Here is a 15,336-nt window from a genome sequence, read left to right as displayed (position 1 = left end):
TCTGACTGTGCCACTAGCTCCTTGCGACGACCTCCCCCTGCTTCCAACTCGTCTCCTTCTCCTCCTCTCTGTCTCCCCATCTGAACTTTCCCCCTGTTCTTCTTCTCTGCTAGCGGGCACCCACGTGACATCCACGGACGCATCGTCATCATCAACCGCTTCACTTGTTTCTGACAAGTCAACAAAGGAAGCAACAGCGGGTACAACATCATCATCATCACACCGTACGTCCATGTCTGTAATGCTGCCTGACTGAGATATATCACTGTTATCTACATCCTCTGTCAATGATGGGTGCGCATCACTCATTTCTTCCAACTGATATGTAAATAACTCCTCTGACAGATCAAGTGAAGCGGCTGTGGTGCTACTGTTGGTGGTGGCAGCAGCAGGCGGGCAAGTTTTTGTTTTTAAATGTACACTTACACTACTATTGAATAAGATATGAGTGGTGGCACTGGGCAAGTGGGCACAGTATACGCTGTGAGCCTGACACAAAAAAAGCAGACTGATGTTTCACATTCCAAAAGTTTTTATTTTTTTAAATGTACATTTACACTACTATTAAACAAGATATGAGTGGTGGTACTGAGCAAGTGGGCACGGTATACGCTGTGAGCCTGACACAAAAAAGCAGACTGATATTTCACAGTCCAAAATTTTTTATTTTTTTTTAAATGTACACTTACACTACTATTAAACAAGATATAAGTGGTGGCACTGGGCAAGTGGGCACAGTATACGCTGTGAGCCTGACACAAAAAAGCAGACTGATGTTTCACATTCCAAAAGTTTTTATTTTTTTAAATGTACATTTACACTACTATTAAACAAGATATGAGTGGTGGTACTGAGCAAGTGGGCACGGTATACGCTGTGAGCCTGACACAAAAAAGCAGACTGATGTTTCACAGTCCAAAATTTTTTATTTTTTTTTAAATGTACACTTACACTACTATTAAACAAGATATAAGTGGTGGCACTGGGCAAGTGGGCACAGTATACGCTGTGAGCCTGACACAAAAAAGCAGACTGATGTTTCACAGTCCAAACATTTTTTTTTTTAAATTTACACTACTGTTACACCAGATATGAGTGGTGGCACTGGGCAAGTGGGCACAGTATACACTGTGAGCCTGGCACACACACTGGCAGGCAGGCAACTGCAATTAGATTACACAAGCAGACTGATGTTTCACATTCAAAAAAATTTTTTTTTTTAAATTTACACTACTGTTACACCAGATATGAGTGGTGGCACTGGGCAAGTGGGCACAGTATACACTGTGAGTTTGGCACACACACTGGCAGGCAGGCAACTGCAATTAGATTACACAAGCAGACTGATGTTTTATAGTCAAAAAAGTTTTTTTTTTTAATTTACACTACTGTTACACCAGATATGAGTGGTGGCACTGGGCAAGTGGGCACAGTATACGCTGTGATCCTGGCACACACGCTGGCAGGCAGGCAACTGCAATTATATTACACTAGCAGACTGATGTTTCAGAGTCGAAAAAGTTTTTTTAAAAAAATGTACACTACTGTTACACCAGTTATGAGTGGTGGCACTGGGCAAGTGGGCCTGGCACACACGTTGGCAGGCAGGCAACTGCAATTAGATTACACAAGCAGATTGATGTTTCACAGTCAAAAAAGTTTTTTTTTTTAAATTTACACTACTGTCACACCAGATATGAGTGGTGGCACTGGGCAAGTGGGCGCAGTATACATTGTGATCCTGGCACACACACTGGCAGGTAGACAACTGCAATTAGATTACACTAGCAGACTGATGTTTCACAGTCGAAAAAGTTTTTATTTTTTTAAATTTACACTACTGTTACACCAGATATGAGTGGTGGCACTGGGCAAGTGGGCCTGGCACACACGCTGGCAGGCAGGCAGGCAGGCAACTGCAATTAGATTACACAAGCAGACTGATGTTTCACAGTCAAAAAAGTTTTTTTTTTTAAATTTACACTACTGTTACACCAGATATGAGTGGTGGCACTGGGCAAGTGGGCCTGGCACACACACTGACAGGCAGGCAACTGCAATTAGATTACACTAGCAGACTGATGTTTCACAGTCAAAAAAGTTTTTTTTTAAAATTTACACTACTGTTACACCAGATATGAGTGGTGGCACTGGGCAAGTGGCTTGCCAGGCAGGCAACTGCAATTAGATTACACAGGAAAAAAAATGATGTTCTAGCCCTTAAAAGGGCTTTTTGGGGTGCTGTCCTTATAGCAGAGATCAGATGAGTCCTTCAGGACTGTAGTGGACACTGAATACACTAGCCTAGCTATAAATTTCCCTATTAAATCACCAGCAGCTACACTGTCCCTCCTCTCACTAACAATGTAGCTTCCGAATGAATCTAAAATGGCTGCTGTCCAGGAGCTGGGAGGGTCTGGGAGGGAGGGTCTGCTGCTGATTGGCTGGAATGTGTCTGTAGACTGTGAGATACAGGGTCAAGTTTACTCAATGATGACGAATAGCGGGCAGATCGAACATCGCATATGTTTGCCCACCGTGGCGAACGTGAACATGCTATGTTCGCCGGGAACTATTCGCCGGCAAACTATTCGCGACATCACTAATGCTATTCACTCCCCCAGTTTTGTTACAGGAGGGCTATCCACATCGGTATCCCGGGCCAAGGGGTTGTCCAGTAGAAAAATACAAAGAACAAAAACTGCTAAAAGATAAAAAACATGGTTACTGTTTTGCTGTACAGCATGTTGTTGCTATATATATTTTTTACACACCCGTGTTTTTTGCATATCTGCACATTTGTTGAGACATGTTATAATCATACACTTACATATATATGCTTCTACTTTTGGTGTTTTGTTCATAAAATAGGTGTGTCATAATACATCAACAGATAGATAGAGTGCTAATATAGATAAGGGGCTCCTATACTTTGTCCATGGTATTATGACATGAAAAACAATTATACACTGATTGGTTACACAATGGAGAGGTAACCATTCTAATATAGGGATCATGGGCGTTAACACAAACATAAAGGATACATCTTCCTAGCCACTTTATCCTTATAATAACTATGTAGATAATATATATATATGGTCATTTTTGTGTGTTCTAGCCATATTTATTTGCTTTTTGTGAATCTGCTTAAAGTCATGTTAATCACTGTCCTTGGTAACAATTTGGCTGAGATAAGAATTAATATAGTGGGCATTTTTGTTTTAATTGCTATTTCCATACAGCCAATTAGAAATTTGTATTTTAAATTCAGTTGTAAGGCACAGCACTAACAGGCTATGACTACGGCTAACCAGCCGAAACGCGTAAGCCCTAGTGGTGCGCCCGCTATGTGTTGTAACTCTGGAGCTTCCAAAAGCTTTAAAATACTTGATCAATAAAGTTGCCGTTTTTTACTTTTGAAGAGGAGTCAATCGTTTCTTTGAATCCTGTCTTTGTCGCATCAGATTCCTAATATAGAGCTCCATGTACCCCTTGCACGCTACCCCTAACCCCTCCCCCGATGCTGACATCATCCACGGCATGTGTACATCGCACATGGAGACTCCAAACAGCTGAGACGCTGACATAGTGAGAGGAAGGCGAACGGATTGTGGATCCTGGATTGTGGAGCCTCTCTGCACTGCAGCATAGTCACAGCAAACAGGATAATCAAATGTCTGGAGCAGGGTAAGCAAATAAATACCCTTTAATGAATTGATGGGGAGCAAGTGTTAGTGTATCAGCAGGGCACCGAGTGTGTGCATCCATGGAATAGTGAATTGCCTTACTAATTATACCTCAACGTTTACTTGTAATGCAATGCCCTACAAAATGTAATTGGTAATTTTTTTAAGGTAAAAGAGCTGTTTAACTTAGGGCAATACCCTTTTAAGGGCTATTGGTATTTTAGTTTAGATTAGGGGGGTTATTTTGTGGGGGTATTTTTTAGGAGTATTTGATTGTTTAATTTTTTTTATTGTTTATAATTTTGTTGTTTATTTTCAGTAATTTTAAATAGACTGCCCTCCGGGCAGGCTTGTCGCCTAGTATATATATCTGTATATACAATATCTATCTATCTATCTATCTATCTATCTATCTATATATCTATATATCTGTATATATTCATATAGATATATAGGTATAAATAATATATATATATCATATATGAAAAATGGCCAAGAAATCATAAATTATGCCAGGATATGTAAACTTATGAGCACAACTATATATATATATATATATATATATATATATATATATATATATATATATATATATATATATATATATATATATATACAGTTGTGCTCATAAGTTTACATACCCTGGCATAATTTATGATTTCTTCAATCAACTGTGTTTGCTCTTTTTAAATCATAATGATAACAGAAACTACCCAAATGACCCTGATCAAAAGTTTACATACCCTGGGGATTTTGGCCTGATAACATCCACACAAGTTGACACAAAGGGGTTTGAATGGCTTTTAAAGGTAACCATCCTTACCTGTGATCTGTTTGCTTGTAATTAGTGTGTGTGTATAAAAGGTCAATGAGTTTCTGGACTCCTGACAGACCCTTGCATCTTTCATCCAGTGCTGCACTGATGATTCTGGATTCTGAGTCATGGGGAAAGAAAAAGAATTGTCAAAGGATCTGTGGGAAAAAGGTAGTTGAACTGTATAAAACAGGAAAGGGATATAAAAAGATATCCAAGGAATTGAGAATGCAAATCAGCAGTGTTCAAACTCTAATCAAGAAGTGGAAAATGAGGCGTTCTGTTTGATAATATACTGCATTTATCTTGCCATCAATTCTGACCAAATGTCCTGTGCCTTTGTAGCAAACACATCCCCAAAACATCAGCAATCCACCTCCGTGTTTCACAGTAGGAATGGTGTACCTTTCATCATAGGCCTTGTTGACTCCTCTCTAAATGTAGCATTTATGGTTGTGAATAAAAATGGATATATAAGAAACTGCGCCTGGAATCTGATCTTAAAGCTCCTTCACAGGTAATCTTCCCTATAATTACCGTATATAATTACAAAGTGACAAAACAATATGGAGTAAAGGAGCGCTGTAAGCTAAATAAGATAGTCTGGAGACCTCTATAGAATTTTAACAAAAGTGCATTTATTTAAAACATGATTAAAAATATATAATGCATTGGTATATGTTAGGGACGTCTCCCTGGGTTTAAAATAAACAATGTTGTGTTATATAAAAAACAATACAATATTAAGCGTTTTGGGTGATCTTTCTAAATAATTCCACCTTTCTAATTTTACTAACCTATTCCACCTTAATAATATGATGCCGCAGTTGTAGTGGCTTTTTTCTCAGTATTGCTATTTTCAATCAAAAAGTAACAATGTCTCTCTTCATAATTCAATAAATTGTAATTATGTAATTCACTTGTCTTTACAATGTCTTTTGATGTTTTCTATAACTTGTAGACTTGGCTGTAATATAGATAGTTCTGTTTATGTATAAGGATGGGCTTACCGGGTCTTCTGACACATCTGTGTCTGATGGAATTAAGATGTTTCTTACCGGTGTATGTTTTCTGCCTTTCCTCTTTGCATAAAGCAAGTTTCTTTGGTATCAAAAGCTGGACCACGCTCTTTGGTATCGAAACCTGGACCACGCTCCTGCGTCTATGGGTTTCTTTTATGCTGCCGGCTTGAAGCAACTTTTACCCCTGCAGTTTGGGTTCTGTGTTTCCCGGGCAGCCTCCTGAAACAGGTATTCGCGATGCACGCCTCCAGCGCGTGTATGGGAACTCGGACTTGAATTCACAAACGGCCGTTTGTTTTAAACTTTCTTTCCCTCTGCTTCTTTCAAAGTGGGGTAAATTTAATGGGTGTCCAGTTCTTTGTAGTGTAGAGAACGTCTACGCTTTTCGCCAATAGGCTTTATCAAGACGGATGATGTTGGTTGTTACACCGGCATTTTAAAAAGCCCTCCTTTCATTTTTATTGGTTGATAGGTATTCTGTTCTGATAGGTGTCTTTAAAAAGGTGGATTTCTCTGATTTCTTTAAGGTGGAATCTTTTTGCTTCTTTCTTTTTTACTTTATAAGAGCTTTAGATATCCCATGTTTGCGACTTTGTATAAGGTGGAATATTTTTACTTTTTTCTTTGTTAATCTATACAAACTTTCTGTATCTGATATATTTGGCTTTTTCAACAATATCTAAATTCTGGAATTCTTATCATATGGTGGAATTATCAGCCTTCTATTTTATATCGTGATTATAAATACCTATATTCGTTTCTATTGTACTAAACTTTTTGTATATATGTGGGAGAATTAACGATCTGTTTTAAACAAATATTTCACTTCTAATTTATTATTCTTTGTATGAATTTCAACATATGTGAGTTTTTAAACAGAGTTATTTTGTTCTTTTGTTTTATTATTGACCTGTGTAGCATATTATTTTTTATTATGGTTGTGGCCAAAAAGCTAAATTTTGGTCTAATCACTCCAAATGACTTTGTGCCAGAAGGTTTAAGGCTTGTCTCTGTGCTGTTTGGCGTATTGTAAGCGGGATAGTTTGTGGCATTGGCGTAGTAATGGCTTTCTTCTGGCGACTCGACCATGCAGCCCATCTTCCTTCAAGTGCCTCCTTATTGGGCATCTTAAAAAAGCCACACCACATGTCCTGTATTTCACCTCAAGTTATTTGTGGGTTTGTCTTTGTTTACCTTTAATAGCCATTCAAACCACTTTGCGTCAACTTGTGTGCATGTTATCAGGCCAAAATCACCAGGTTATGTAAACTTTTGATCAAGGTCATTTGGGTAGTTTCTGTTGTCATTATGATTTAAAAAGAGTAAACACAGTTGATTGATAATAAATGGCTTCAGCCAAACACTAACCATGAGTGAAAGAAAAGTTTTTGTGTTATCATTCATATTCTCTGAAAAAATGGCCAAGAAATCATAAATTCTGCCAGGGTATGTAAACTTATGAGCACAACTGTATATATATATATATATATATATATATATATATATATATATATATATATATATATATATATATATATATATATATATATATATATATATATATATATATATATATATATATATAAAATAAAGATATATATATTTAAAAATAAAAACAACATTTCATTCCTAATGCACCTTTAGATTTATAGTTGATTTAGAGCAGTGTCAGGTTAGTGCGAGCAATAACTAATAGTTTTTTTAACTAATAGAAGTCTTTGGGAAGAGGGAGTTAGAGTGGTTGCACATCCAAAGTCCTGAGGTTAGCATGCCTGAGTTTTTTGTTTGCGCACTAACTTTTTACTTTCATCTTGTAACATGTGCAAATCTGGCTTCGCTAATATTTTAACTTGAACATAGCGCGTGTGGGAAAAATAAAATTAGCACGCCACTTGTAAACCCTAAAAAAAAACAATGTTCTACGGAAGGCTAATCAAAATGGTATCCCTAGTCAGCCTGCTGATGCTACACACACTAACCTCCCTATGGCCACTGTTGCTGTAAAATTTATCAGCAGACCCCAAATGATTCAAACACAAAAGGTGGAGAGCAAACGAACCCTCCCCCTAAAAGTATACACTAATAGCACTCCAGAGTCTAAAGAAATAATAATTCAAATTAGAGTATATGTCATATCACAGAAGGACACTATTATAATAGTATATATGACAATGTGGGTCAGATAGTAGAATAGATTAAAAAATAACTTTTATTACTAAGGTTAAAAAATTACAACAAACAACATACAATTAAAACTGTGAGTTGGGGATAAATCAGCATGAAAAGTAGAAATAGATACTACTCATATAGTATCAAAATAATTCGCAGTACACTGACCGATAGATGAATTATGTGAGAAGGAAAATGCTAGCAACAATAGCTAGCATTAATTTGTAAATATATCACATAATACTACATTGGTATGCATGGACAATGACTGCTGCTATTCAGTTTAAGTGCCAAATCAAAGGGAGGTAAGGAGACCATATGTAAAAGCTTATCGGCGGCTCACAGTTAAATGTATCGCATTCTGTAATCTCCAATGTGATGCACACAGAAGTATGGGTCACAAATAACAGTACATCACCATATGGAAAAGAATAGAGTCCAAATGATGTAAAACGTCAGAAATATTATATAGATTATCAACTGGTTCTATGGCACACAAAGAGTTAAAAAATATAATGGTGTGCCCCCTTGCAATGTGTTCTGTGTCCTATAGTACTAATACTTGGAGATAAGATACTCCAACATGAGTAAATGTAACATTACATTGGTTTGATAATCATCTCCTGGTGATTGAGTGCAACCCTGCAGCTGGCAAGAGATGAGGCAAAAAGCCTGATAACTCAGTATATAGGTAATTTCAATCAGAGAATGGACTCAAAAGAGTGTAATAAAACGTGGTACAGGTTAAATATTGATACAAGAAATTTTTTTCTCTAGATGGATTAAGCTAGTGTATTAATATACAAACATATCCTCAGAAATAATTGCGCAAATGGTTAATACATACATATGGTTGATAATTAAATCAAAAGATTTGTGGCACATAAAAAGAGAGTAAATAAAGGGTTTGTTGTGTATATGGCCGCTTGACATGTGTTAATAGTTGAATCAAAAGATTTATAGCACACAAGAGGTTCATAAAAGGGTTAATTATGTATGTGGCCGCTTGGCATCAGTTCATTTCGCTTGAGTGATAAGAGTAGGAAATAACTAGACACAAAATAACAAATTGTGTCAGTTTCATCTTTGATAACAATAATAAGGCACAAAGCCAAATAATGGATTGTCTTCATATATTTTAAGAGTGTAAATTTTGCAAAGTAAACACCTTTGATTGTCAGGTAATATTCTGCTGTAGAGGGTATGTGCTCACACTTGTTAAACAACAATAACAATGGTGTGTAAAATGACCATATACTTGGTCTGTGAAATACAGATTATTTCAGTTTGGAATAGGTTTGTTATATGGTTGTTTTAGTGATTGCACAAAGTACTACCTTACAGTAATGCTAAGGCACAAAGCCCATTAGTTGGTAGTTGTCATTTATATTCAAAGTGTAGTTGTTGCAAAATAATCACACTTTATTGCCAGGTAGTATCTTACTATATAAAGTTTGGTGCTTACATTCAAGCTAGAACCTACAAGTGTGTAATACTTCAGGTACAAATGTGTGATAAATATGTAATAATACCCTGCTGTTGTGAGTAAGCAGGTGTTGTATTGGTCACAACGGTCAGTAATGTTAGAAAAAACCCTAAATGAACAAACCTTAATAATTAAGGGTTAAAAAGTTTATGGGCAAAACCTGCAAATGATACCGGAATAGTAAAGGTAGCTTAAAGGTTAGTATCTGATACGTACTTAACCTGTATCATAGTAGCTGAACCAGTTTTGCGGTCTGAATAGTGCTCAATCAAATCATCAACCCAAATTAAGCAGGCATTGTTCAAATGCCAAACTGAATAAACTATCGGTCAAACTGCTCACTGAGAAATAATGAGTCACGCTGATCGTGTACTCCTACTCGTTTCCTAAAACACAGGAGTTCACTGGACTCCTCACCATTGCCCTGACATGTTTCGCCGCTTGTCGGCTTTTACGAAGGGTGTGCGCGGTGTGCAAAGGTGAGTATATATAACGTCAGTGTCCCTAGGTACCTCCTCCTTGCTGACGTGAGTGAATAACGTAGTTACCGTATTACCTCAAATACTAAGTCCTAATGAAGACAAGTACATTACTGAATCGATGCCATATATAGTTGGGGATAATACTTATGGAGATTAAAAGGTATCTGTAATCCTAACGTAATGAATTAGGAGGTATTCATCAAGTGGCTTTACATAGTGTTAAACACCAAAATAATTAGTGAAATAAAGTGTGAATTTAAGTATATTTGGTGAATACTGAAATTCAAAATGTATATATATTATATATGAAGTATATACTTGAATGTGATGATCTATTTTAATTAATTTGTCAAACAGTGACAGTGGGGGGTAGTTATCAACGCGTCTACTTTACCTGCCTTCGCCGGCCCAATACGCCCGCCTAAGCTCGCCTACCATCGCCACCGCGGACCTTCAAAATTTCGTCTAAGTTATCAATAAAGCTGTCAAAAAGCCGCACACCAAGTACGGGGCGATGAGCAGTGGACTGTGAGAGTTATCACTCATCCGATCTCACTGCTCTTTGGCTTTTTCCCAGCTTTATTGCTAGCCTGTCACTAAGCACCTGTCAGGGATCAGGTTGTTTCTACTCTTAATTGGATCACCAATCATATTCTGACAACGCCTATATAACACCTGAATACCTAACTAACCTTGCTTAGTATTTTGTTTCTCCTTGCCAGAGCAACACTGAGCCTTTTCCTTGAGACTTCCTAGTTTCACTGGATATTCATTATCTAACTGAACTCTCCTTAACAAAGCTTGTTTGTTTTCCTATACAGGAGGAATTGTTGCCGAACTACTAAAGAACCTAATCATACAATTAATTCAAAACCTCTCACAGCCTGGAATCTCTAACACAGGACCTACTTCTGGACAGCTTTATTACAAACACAGGATAACTAACCGTATCTGTAGTAAGTGTGCCTTTTAACCTGGAAACTTGTCAGCTCTCCGGTTATCTCTCCCCTGCTCTCTCACAGCGTTCAACCGCTGACGTCACTCTGACAGCCTGCAACTCCTCTCGCTGTTCAGACAGGAAGTATCTGGATTGCTGCCAGTTTTCGTACAGACACCGGAGTTTCACTGCTACATAACAAGACACTGTGAGTACTTAGCAAACTTTTCTATTAAGTTGTCAACTGTACTCCATCTGAGTATTACATTACAAGAGTTATCTGGGACATTTTGTTTATTTGAAACACTGCTTCAAACTTGTGATCTGTTTGGATTAATCAATTGAACTGTCATTTCCTGTGTATCTCAGCTGCTAATTTCTAAGAAGTATACCAATTCCTGTTCATGACTTTAAATCATATTAAGGCAATATTGTCTCCTGTTCTTCAATAAGGACAAAAGAGACATCTAATAACGTTACCAGTCAGTATATCCTGACTTCTGTATTGAATAATAACTTACACTGTTCTATGTGGATTCACTTTGAAGCTAGTGTTTCCTTTCTTGAATAGTGTTACATTTACCTCTATTCAATTGATAGAGAATTCTAGTTGATCTGCCGATTTCTGACATAATACTAAGCCTTAAAAAGAAAACATACAGCAGCTATGGATCCTGCTGAAGTTCCTCAGTTTGTTTTCAATTTAAATCAAAAGGTGGATAAAATGGGGCAGGCAATACTTGATCTGCAACTAGAAACACAGGTTCTCAGGGAATTAATAAAAGATCTAAAAGAACAACGCACCCCCACTGTGGAACCACAGGTTAGTTTACCCGAATTTTTTTTCTGGTGATAGGAGAACATACAGACAATTCAAAAATGCATGTCACCTCCTATTTAACTTGAAACCTCACACCTACCCTACAGACACGGTCAGGGTACTTTCCACTATATCTTTCCTCAGGTCAGACCACCTATATGAAAGTAATGATCCATTAATTAATTCTTTTTCCGGATTCTTCTCAGCTATGGATGAATTATACAGTGACTCTGATATTCAACTCTCTGCTGAACAAAAGATGAGAAATCTTAGACAAGGGAAGAGATCCGTCGAGGATTATATTACAGAGTTTAAATTATATGCCTCTGATTCAGCTTGGAGTCTGGTTTCACTCCGGAATCAGTTTAGACTTGGCTTATCAGATCAAGTTAAGGATGAACTTGCGAGGATAGAAATGCCAAGTACTCTAGATGCTTTAATGAAACTATCCACGCAAATAGATCGTAGACTCAGAGAACGCAAGATGGAACGCAGTCATGCTGACAGTCCTCTCAAACAACCATCATATAACACCTCTCACTCAAAAGCCACAACATCAGATCAGTCCACTCCTATGGAGATAGGAGTTATTAGAGGACCACTTACTGCAGAAGAAAGACAGAGAAGACGGACAAATCAGCTATGTATGTACTGTGCTAACCCCAATCATATGGTCACAGACTGTCCTGTACTTCGCAAGACCAAAAAGAGTAAGTCTACTATTTTAACTACTACAACCAAAGTAATAAAACCTTTACCTTACTGCAATTTATCTATTTTATTACAGTGGGACCTTAGACGATTGCCAATCAATGCCATTGTGGATTCCGGAGCGTTTGGGAATTTCATCGATAAAACTACTGTACTAAATAATAAAATACCCACTGTTGCAAAAAACCACCCTGTCTCACTCAAGGTTATTGATGGCTCTGTTTTAGTAAATGGTCCTATTACACATCATACAGTTCCGTTATTAGTTACTACTCAAGAGGGACATTATGAATATATTACTTTTGATGTCATACCGTCCCCTCATTTCCAAGTTGTTTTAGGTCTCTACTGGTTGCAATTACATAATCCCACCATAGATTGGACTTCACTCACCATGTCTTTTCAGTCATCATTTTGTAAAAACACCTGTTTCCCTCAACCTGTGGTTTTACAAACTAGTACAGAATTACCTAGTATACCACATCACTATTTGGATTTTCAGGAAGTATTCAGCAAGGTGGAGGCCGACTCCTTACCACCTCATCGGGTATACGACTGCCCAATAGAACTCATTCCTGGATCTACCTTACCAGTAGGTCATCTTTACCCACTTAGTCAACCTGAATTAGAACATTTAAAGGTCTATTTACAAGACAATCTTAAGAAAGGTTTTATCCGACCATCCACCTCACCTGCAGCAGCCGGAATGTTTTTCGTGACCAACAAAGATTCAACTCTTCGTCCCATCATCGACTACAGGGAGCTCAATAAACGTACTGTAAAAAATCGGTATCCACTCCCTTTAATACCAGAAATGATTGAACGGTTAACTGACGCTACAATATTCACTAAACTGGATTTGCGTGGGGCTTACAACCTAATTCGCATTAGGGAAGGCGACGAATGGCTCACTGCTTTTAGAACAAGATACGGGTTATTTGAATACCTAGTGATGCCATTCGGCCTTTGTAATGCCCCCGCAACCTTTCAGCACTTTATAAACGATATATTTCGAGATCTCTTAGATGTTTGCCTTGTTGTCTATCTAGACGACATCCTGATTTACTCGCAGAACATCAAAGATCATATAAAACATGTCCGATGGGTCCTGGCTCGACTGAAGGTTCATAAGTTATATGCTAAGCTTGAGAAATGCTCATTCCACCAATCTACCATCTCTTTTTTAGGTTATACCATCTCTTCAGAAGGTATTCAGATGCAGTCTCAAAAGGTAGAAGCTGTTAAGAACTGGCCACAACCCCAAGACCGAAAATCCTTACAGAGATTTCTCGTATTCGCTAATTATTATAGAAAGTTCATAAGGAATTTTTCTAGAATAGTCAAACCTTTAACTCAACTCACAGGTACGACGCAGCCATTTATTTGGGAACCAAAGCATACTACAGTCTTCGAACTACTAAAAACGTTGTTCACTGAAGCTCCTGTTTTACATTTACCGAATCCCGATCTCCAGTATGTTCTTGAGGTGGACTCTTCGGATTACGCCATAGGTGCAGTATTATCCCAACAAAAGGGGCCCCATGAACCTGTACATCCAATTTCATTTTTCTCGAAGTCTATGACTCCAGCTGAAAAGAACTACGCAATCGGAGACAAAGAATTGCTAGCAATCCGAAAGTCATTGGAATTTTGGAGGCACCTCCTGGAGGGTGCAAAGAAAACTTTCATAATATACACTGATCACAAAAACCTACAATATCTCCAAAATAATAAGACCCTCTCCTCCAGACAAGTCAGGTGGAGTCTCTATTTTGCACGTTTTGATTTTCAGATACTTTATCGTCCAGCTGATAAAAACGGAAAAGCAGATGCTCTCTCACGTCAGACTACTCATTCTTCACAGAATACCAATCCAACCATTATCATACCTACTGAACGATTCATAGGTTTAACCTCGGATTTCCTAAAGGATATACAAAAGTTTTCATATTTACCACTACCAGAAACCAAGACAACTTTTGTCAACCGCAATGGAGTTTTCTACTACAAAGATCGGATTTTCGTACCCGAACCTTTAAGACCTCAAGTTTTGCAAGAACAGCACGATTCTCCTATGGCTGGTCATCCAGGAGAAAGGCGAACATTGGAGTTATTAAGCAGAACTTATTGGTGGCCAGACATGAAAAAGTCTATATCAGATTACATAAAAACTTGCCTTACTTGCCAAACCTGTAAAACAGAAAAAAAAGCCCATACGGATTACTCATGCCTTTACCTGTTTCAGATAGACCCTGGAAACAAGTTGGCATAGATTTTATCGTTGATCTACCACCTTCAAGGAATTTTACCACCATAATGGTAGTTGTTGATAGTTTCTCTAAAATGGCCCATTTTCTACCGTTCCATAAACTCCCAACAGCACCTGAAACTGCAAGACTATTTATTGATCACATCATCAAGTTACATGGGGTTCCCAATATCATCATTTCCGATCGGGGTTCGCAATTCACTTCACGGTTTTGGCAATGCCTCTGTAAATCCCTCAACATAAAACATCAGTTTACAACATCATTTCATCCACAATCAAACGGACAAGTTGAGAGAATCAACCAATGGTTGGATGAATATTTACGATGTTTTTGCGCCTATCAACAACATGACTGGATATCATTTATCTCATCTGCTGAATTTGCTTACAACAATCTATTGAATTCCTCGACAAAACTCACACCATTCTTTGCTAACTACGGTTATCATCCCACCTTCACTTCACTTTCTGCTACTCCTTCTGATTCTCCCTTGGTAGATGAGTTCAATAACTCTTTGATGGACAACTTCAATTTTATTAAGGAAAACATCCAAAAAGCCCAGAATTCACAAAAGCATCATTACGATTTAAGACACAGGGAAGCACCTCAATACAAAACTGGAGACCAAGTCTGGTTATCAACCAGAAACTTGAGGATACAAGTGCCCAGTAGGAAGTTAACCCAAAAATATTGCGGTCCCTTCACTATTCTGAAAGTAATCAATCCAAATGCAGTTACTTTGGACCTTCCACCTTCCATGAAGATACATGCTACCTTCCATGTTTCCCTCCTCAAACCATACTTTCCAACCAGATTAAAATCATCTCTTACACCCTCAACTATTCAACTCCAGGATTCCGATGTTTATGAAGTTGATCAGATATTGGATTCAAGATTTTCTAAAGGGGAACTACAGTACCTGGTGAGATGGAAAAACTT

The sequence above is a fragment of the Bombina bombina genome, chromosome 1 (genome assembly GCF_027579735.1).
Source record: "Bombina bombina isolate aBomBom1 chromosome 1, aBomBom1.pri, whole genome shotgun sequence".
In the NCBI taxonomy this organism is placed as follows: Eukaryota; Metazoa; Chordata; class Amphibia; order Anura; family Bombinatoridae; genus Bombina; species Bombina bombina.
Note: the sequence above shows the minus strand (reverse complement) of the source record.